General features: G+C 42.4%; 1 protein-coding gene across 1 annotated transcript in view; it reads right to left on the bottom strand.

The window, feature by feature from the left end:
* The window catches only part of Ick (intestinal cell kinase), a 67511-nt gene that overhangs the window by 48670 nt on the left and 10768 nt on the right, over window positions 1-8073 (bottom strand). The gene's annotated exons all lie outside the window — the stretch shown is intronic.

Below are 8073 nucleotides of genomic sequence, written 5' to 3'. Positions count from 1 at the left end.
ATTTCTAATTGGATAAGGCCCACTCCTAGGGGTGGAACACACATCTAGTGCTGTAGACCAGGCCAACCCCCTGTGTCAGGGATGGTTATAGGCCCCAGCAGGGAAGCCATTGCAAGTATACTGTTTAATGAATATGGTATACCTACTGGGATATCTTCTTGGCATTTGTAGTTATATCCGTGTTTATTTAGATGTGTATACTTCCTTCCATTTGTCTTTATTGTACAGGAAACACCACTGAGATAGATCAGTGGCCATGTCTTGAAGATGAATGACGGGGAGACCCAAGAGGTCAATATCTCACCACAATACAAGAGAGATCGCCCTGCATCTGTCACCCCCTCCAAGGCTCAGGGACCCTTGCGGAAGAGGTGGCAGAAAGTTTGTAAGAGCCAGAGGAAGGGGTAGAGTGTAACCCAAAGGCTCCTCTGAAAAGCTTGAGTTAATCCAGGGTGAGCGTGGGTGACACGGAGCACACTGGGAAAAAGGAGTGGAGCTGCCACCATATTGAGCACGGGCAAACGGTGAATGAGAGAGACCAGGTGCAGAAGATGGATGGCAAGTGTATTTCAAATATGGAAAAGGAAAAGCCTGTACGAATCCATGTTTCTGTAAGTCACCCCATCCCCAATGTCATACAAACTATGCAAATAGAATGTCTTATGTCGGTTTGTTAATCTGAGTCAGGACAGGGAGACCCTAGAGTCCTCAGAGCCTGCCATGCAGGTCCTCCAGGGAGGGAAAAGGGAAAAATTTGGTGAAACACAAATGCATATCACTTTTGGCATCACTGTAAAGCCAGAACACTGTAGTCTGAACCACTGTAAAGTCTAGCACCATCAACTATGGGGGACAGGGGCGGGACAATAAAAAACTGTATGCATGAATACACATGTGCAGGGTTGGTCGAATGGGATAAAATGTTACTAGGTAAATCTGGATAAAGGCTGTGCTATGTTCTGAACTGTATCCTCCTGCCTCCTGTACAGTTTCTAAGTGGAAATGCTGACTTCTAAAGTGATTATATTAAACATGAAGCCCTACAGGTAGGGCCTAGACTTGACCAAGATTAGTCTTCCTTGGTCCACCATGGGAGGGCCATCTGTATGCCATCTACAATTAAGAAGAGGGCCCTTAGGGCTAGAGAGATGGCACAGTGGTTAAGAACACTGACTGCTCTTGCAGAAGACCCAGGTTCGAATCCCAGCACCCACATGGCAGCTAACAACTGTGTGTAACTTCAGTTTCAAGGTATGTGACAGCCTCTTCTGTCCTCCACAGCCATTGCACGTCACAGGTGCACTTACATATGTGAAGGCAATACACATATACACAAAAATAATAAATAAAATATTTTTTTAAAAACAGAAGAAAAGGGCCCTCACCTGCAGAAATCCAAACCTGTTAGGACCTTTGTCTGAACTTCTCAATCTCTAGAACTAAGAGAAATAAATTTGCAGTTTAAGACACCCAGTCTATCATACGTTGCTTTGATAGCCTGCACAAGCTAAGATGAGGTACATGGGCTTTCTTTTACTTCTCTTGGAATCTTTCTGTAAATCTTAAATTATTATAGCTTAGACTTAAAAAAAAATCTCAAAATGGTAGGAGGGCATCTTTAAAAAGACATGTATATGGTATTAAACAGCTTATTTTCCTTTAATGAAGACTTGATTAACAGTAACTCGTTATGAAGCCACAACTCTCTCATAGAACATGGCTCCTCCACACAGGATCATGGTACTGTGGACTGTTTGGATCTAGGATTTTCCTCAACCTGACACAGAAAGAGCATGTGGCCACAGCACAAAATCTGCAGCTCCTCTGCATTGGCTCCCCCATCACACTGATCTTCATCTATTTTCTGATATACATATTTCTACAGCACTCATTTCTTTTTTCAGCATAGTCCGAAGACTCCTGAACTACTTACTGTTCTATGTCATCTTCCTTTTAAAAAAAGGAAAAAAAAACGAACAACACTGGAACTCTAATTTTGTCAAAAATCATCCAACTAATGAATTATATCCTTCAGTTTTAAATATCTATTATTATTGTGTATGTACGAGATGGCATGATGGGGGTGGGGCATGGAACATTCAGAGGACAACTTTGTGGAATCAATTCTCTCTTTCCACCTTTACATGGGTTCTAGGGATTGAATTTTGGTCGCCAGACTTGTGTGGTAGGTACCTTTACCTGCTGAGCCACCTCACTAGCCACCTGTATATTTTTTTTTCTAAGTCTGCTTTACTCTACAGGCAATGGTAATTTCTTTTTTGTTTTTTAACTATGAGATGGCACTGAGCAGATTGTTTTTAATAATCCAATTCACTAGATACTTTTCTCCACATTTGACCAAAACTTGCATATTCTATTTAATTTCTTCATGTTTAGCTTTTTTGTATACATTAAGAAACCATGTCATAAGGGATAAAAAATCCATGTCACATGGATAAAAAATTAGTAATCAAGGCCTTTCAGATTTCTGCAGCCTTATCTGCACACACTTCCCTCATAGGACCCATTTTCCATTCCTTTAATCATCTCTGGCATTCATCTTTAAATCCTCACACATCTCCACCTCCTTGATGAATTGTGCTGACCAATCTTAGTGATTTATGCTACAGTGGCATGCAGGCTTTCCTGCTTTTCTTTTGGCAATGGAATTATTGTACTCAATTACATCTATCAATTGTTAATAAAAACCCTTTTCCCTACAGCTAATGCTCCACTATTTCCTTATCCACTTATACTGGATAATTCAGCAATGCTTGCCTAGATTTTTAAAAACTGCTTATGAAGAATTAAGAGCTTTACTGAAATCAAGATACACTGAACTGTTCAACACACAATTATCCTAACAATTCTTTCTTGGTATCATTTTTCATATTATCAAGGAACAAATATCAATTACTTTGGCAAGACCTGACTGTCACCATATCATGATAGCTGCTTTATATGCTGTTATTTCAAGTAATTATATAATGACTGCACGACAGATCAGACTGGTGTTTCTTCATGTACTGATGCCAAACTGACTGCAGATAATCACAGCCAGATTTTACTCAGAGGCTAAACATTGCGTAAGGCTTTAGGGGCACATTAAGGGAGCGTTTTCCCTTGAAATCATTCACAACTCACACATGTAAGAAAAAGTATGGAAAGTGCTACAAAAACGTGGTAAAGTGAGAGCAGACAACACTTGGGAGTTGAGAAGAGATCTGACAAGTGTCAGGGAGGCAGTACTGAGGCACTGAAGAATGAATAAGGTTTTATTACACAGAAGATGGGAGAAAGGAATTACAGGTGGAGAAAGCTATAGCCATGGAAAAGGCTGGAATAATACTTTGATGTGTGCAGAAGGTAACAAAAGTCTAGTGGTCCCTGTTTGGCTGAACCTTAGAATTACCTGGAGCACTGTTAACATTCCTGATACCCTTAAGGGGCAGAGTGAGTGGAAACCCAGCTTTGATCTTTTGGAGGTTTTCTGGGAGAGACTAGGATGCATAGAGGGCAAAGGCAGTGGAGGGTGGGGCCCAGTTATGAAGGAGGTTGAATATCTATCATATAGGAGTTAAGTCTTCATCCTGCAGAGGGAAACCTCCAGAGTCCTGCAGAGAAACATCAAGAGGAAGATACCCCTGGAGACAGAGCTGTTAGAACAGAGAGAAAACGTAGAGAGACTACTGGGAGGACAGTGCCACAGCTCAGGGTTATAAGACGAAGGCCTAAACAAAGGCATGCATAGCTTCATCGGAAACAGGCGATCCAGTCTGGGATATGGAATATGTGATATATGCTATTTTACAAATCTATTTCTGGGGGTCCTGAATTTGAGATACATAGAAAACCTCTCAGCTTGTGGTAGTGCATCTGCCTAATGTGCCCAAGGCCTGGGATTGATCCTCAGCACTGCAAAAAACACCAAACAAGACACCAAACAAAAACAAAACCTCAGCGGAGATGCTAATTGGGCAACCTTAAGGGTGTTCTACTTTTCTTCCCATACTCAGTGCACTGCTGGAGCTCTTACTTACAAACACAGTACTCAGACAAAGGTGATACACTGCACAATTTCCTGGCATTTCATTTGCATGTAACATAATGTGAATGATGCCGGTTGGGCTTGTGAAACATGGCGGTGCTGTTCAATTTCATATACCAAACTTTTAAAAGATATTTAAGAACGCAGTGAGAGCCCTAAATGAAAGCACAGAATCCGAGAGGCAAAAGTGCCTTGGGAGCTATAGCACTTTCTCAAGTATACAAGAGGGTATTGGAGAAAAGCTTGGCTGCATGATGTTCAAACCCTAACAGCACCACTCACATCGGTCAGCAGCGTCCTTCTCCACACTAGTAAATTCTTTTCCATACTGAAAAAATAGTGTTAGTCAGATTAGCACCAACAAGAAGCGCCTGTTGATCCACAATCAACTCTGCATATATTCAAACAAGAAGAGGTTAAATACATCTGAGGTCAGCATTGCTCATTTATTTTGTGCACCAAATATGATGACTCATGTCATAATCTGAAAGTAAAGAACAAAAGTTCGCAGTTACTCTGGGACACAACAGGGTGACAGGCAATGCCAAGAAACAGGAAGGGCACTCTGGCAGACGCCACTGCAGGCCCATCCAGCAGCATTACTCATCTCCCTTACCTACAGAGCCCAGGTTTAGTCAGGATTGGCAGGCAGATCCAGGCCTGGGAGCCACCCATTTCAGCCCCAGGGCATAAATCTAAATCCTGCAAAGATCAGTACTTCCTTAAAAGCTGTTCAGCAATGAAACTGACAGCTCTGCCACAGGAGATCAAAGAGGAAGGGAGCAAGAAGGGCCAAGGGAGAAGACAGTAACAGGAAAGCAGACTGTGTTTCTGCCTGGAGCATGGTTGAGCACAGCTGTGTTATTTAGGACTCATGAAGCCCTGTGACTGAGACAGAAGCTCTAAAAATGAAAATCCTATCTGCTAAGCATGCATGAACAGAAAGAAATGGCTCGCCAGGGCAGCTGCCTGACTTTATTCTTGCTGGATGACCTAATTGAAGGTCCTTAATGTCAAGGCCAGCTGAAAGCACTACAGAGCAGCAGGTGAAGACTCCACTGGCAGGCCTCGAAAGACTGACCTTCACTGTCAGCTTAGTTACTGTGGCAGGTTTTCCTCACTGTGACAAATACTTGGCACAAATAAAATAGGAGAAATGATATATTCTGGTTCACACTTTCAGAGGTTTCAATCCACAGTTGGCTGGCTTTCTTGTTTGGGGCCAAGGAGAATCACAACACTGTGACAAAGGATGTGCTGACAGGCACTACCTACAGACACTGTGAACAGATGTTTTCATCTATGAAGTTCAAGTTTACACTGGAGAACTGCACAAGCTACAAAGAATCACAAAAAGTATCCTAAAGTTTTAAATAAGTTTATGACTTTGTGCTGGGAGGCACTCACAGCTGTTCTCTGTTACATACAGCCACATGCATCCTTGGGGCTGGAGGTGGACACACCTATTAGAGCAAAGTTGTAGACAGCAGAAAGGGGTATAGTGGGGCCAAGGACAAGGCAGAGCCCTGGAGGTCACACCCTTAGTGATCTACTTCCTCCAGCTAGGCCCTACCTCAGAAAGCTCCCATCGCCATCCAATAATGCCACCAAATTATGGGCCCATTAGTGGCTTAATCCATTGATCAGGTCAGATCCCTCAGGACCCAATCACCTCTCAAAGACTGTATCCACCCGCTGGATACAGGCTTTCAACAAGTGAACCTTTTCAGGGGATACTTTATTTCCAAACCACAAGTTATGAAGACTGAACAGGTGAATAGCCAGAGACAACTGAAGAGGTACCTCCTGTCTACTGGCCTGAGAGTCCTTCTGGTTCCACCATTATGTGCCTCCATTTTGAAAGGACACATGATATAAATAAAGCTATTGTGGTACAAGAAATGTCCAAAATTCACTCTGCCATCATTGAGGGTTGCCTGGGGAGCTAGCTGGCTAGAACCGAAGCTTCCTCTCTTCTCCCCAAAGTATTACCAAGCACAATTTCCCTTGGGCCTTTAAGATCCCTACATGAAGGCTGGGGATATGGCTTAGTTGGTAGAGTGCTTGCCTAGCATGCACTGGGTTCAATCCCCCGCACTACATAAACTGAGCATGGTGGTATATGCCTGTAATTCTGTCATTCTGGAGGTAGAAGGAGGATACAAAGTTCAAGGTCATCCTTGGCCACATAGCCTGAGGCTATCCTAAGACACATGAAATCCTGTCTCAAAACATCAAAACAATAACCAAAAGTAGCCACAAATCTCTGTATCTTTGGCTGTATCAACTCAAGTTTCCTTACGCCTCTCCATGGCATTTACCCATAACCCCCTGCTTCTCTTTATCATTTACTCATAAGTCACTGAGACCCAGTCTAAAAAAGGAAGGCAGTTTTTGGCTGTTGAGTTCCTTACAATATGGTAAAAAGGTGAACTGTTGTTTTTTCTACAGTTGGGTGGCTTATCCATATTTGTGCTATGCAGTATAGAAATGTTTTTTTTTTTTTTATTTTTACTTATTTTTTCAGAGCTGAGGACCAAACCCAGGTCCTTGCACTTGCTAGGCAAGTGCTCTACCACTGATCTAAATCCCCAACCCCGAAATGTTTTTATAGATAAGCATTGTATTAGCTTGACTCCTTGCTACAACAAAATATCTGACCAATAGCTCTACCACTGAGCTAAATCCCCAACTCCGAAATGTTTTTATAGCTTGACTCCTTGCTACAACAAAATATCTGACCAAAGTAACTTAAGGGAGGAAGGGTTAATTTTCTGGTTCACAGTTGGTGAGTTCTATTGTGAGGGAGCTTGAGGCAACTGGTCACATGGTGTTTGCAATCAGGAAGCAGAGAAAAATGAATACTGGCACTCAGCTCACTTCCTCCTTTTTATTTAGTCCAGGATCCCAGTGGAATGGTACCACCCCTCACCCCCACCCCTATTCAGCTTGGACCTTCTCATTTCAATTAATTCAATCTAAATAATCCCTCACAGGCATACCCAGGGGCTAACTTATTCTAGAAAACTCCTCCCATGCCCAGAGGCTTATCTACTAGGTGACTCTGAATCCTGTTGATAATCAATAACAAATATATATTTCAGAGATACAGGAATGTCCAAAACAGGCTGATAGGTTGGAGAAGTTAGGACATCAACAAAGTGGAAGAGAAGGGAAATTTTCATGACAAGACACCTCGCTAAATGCTCAGGTTTAAGATCTAAAGATCTGCGAAGGGAAACCTGGCCTCCGGAGACTTCCCACTGAGCTGGTGAAGTGCAGCATGCACAAATCACCTGGCAACATGGCCGGTGGAGCAAGTGCTGGGAGGAGTGGAGACAGAGTGCAGCAGCACACAAGGAAGACCTCACTTTGTGGGTCACTGGCTAGGAACGCAAGGGGCTTCAGGCTTGAGACGGTGAATAATAATTTGTCATGTTAAAGACACAATGTTTATCCATATTCTGGTCCTATTAAGTCAGAAAAATAATTTTTAACATAAAACCTTTTATTACCAACTATATGTTTCCTATGGCTGCTGTAACAAATTTCCATAAACTTCACTGTTCAAACCAAAAAAATTTATTCTCTGACATTCTGGAAGCCAGAAGTCTAAGAGCAGGGCTGAAATGATGTCCACAGTTCCAACAGACTCAAAGGGAATCCATTCTTCATCTCTTCCAGCTTTTGGTGGCTGCTAGCACTGCTTGACTTGTGGCCACATCCAATCTCTGCATGGATGGTCACACTATCTTCTCTGTGTCTTCAAATCTCTCTGTGCAAATATTTCCTTCTCTCTCTCTCTCTCTCCCTCTCCACACTCCCTTTCTCTCTCCTTCTCTCCCTGTCTATACCCAGAATAAATCTGACAGTTCTCTTATTAACATGAAGAGGAAAATGATTGTTTAATAACAACTAGCAGTCATTTAATGCCATAGTGCCTTCAGTACAGTAATCAAGTGCAGAGAGAGAGAGAAAGAGAGAGAGAGACAAAATATGTTCTTCTAGTGTTCTGACTACTTGAG

Source organism: Nannospalax galili, unplaced genomic scaffold, assembly GCF_000622305.1.
Source record: "Nannospalax galili isolate Female #2095 unplaced genomic scaffold, S.galili_v1.0 scaffold930, whole genome shotgun sequence".
Lineage (NCBI taxonomy): Eukaryota > Metazoa > Chordata > Mammalia > Rodentia > Spalacidae > Nannospalax > Nannospalax galili.
The sequence above is the reverse complement of the archived record's forward strand: the minus strand, read 5'-3'. Positions and strand labels throughout refer to the sequence as shown.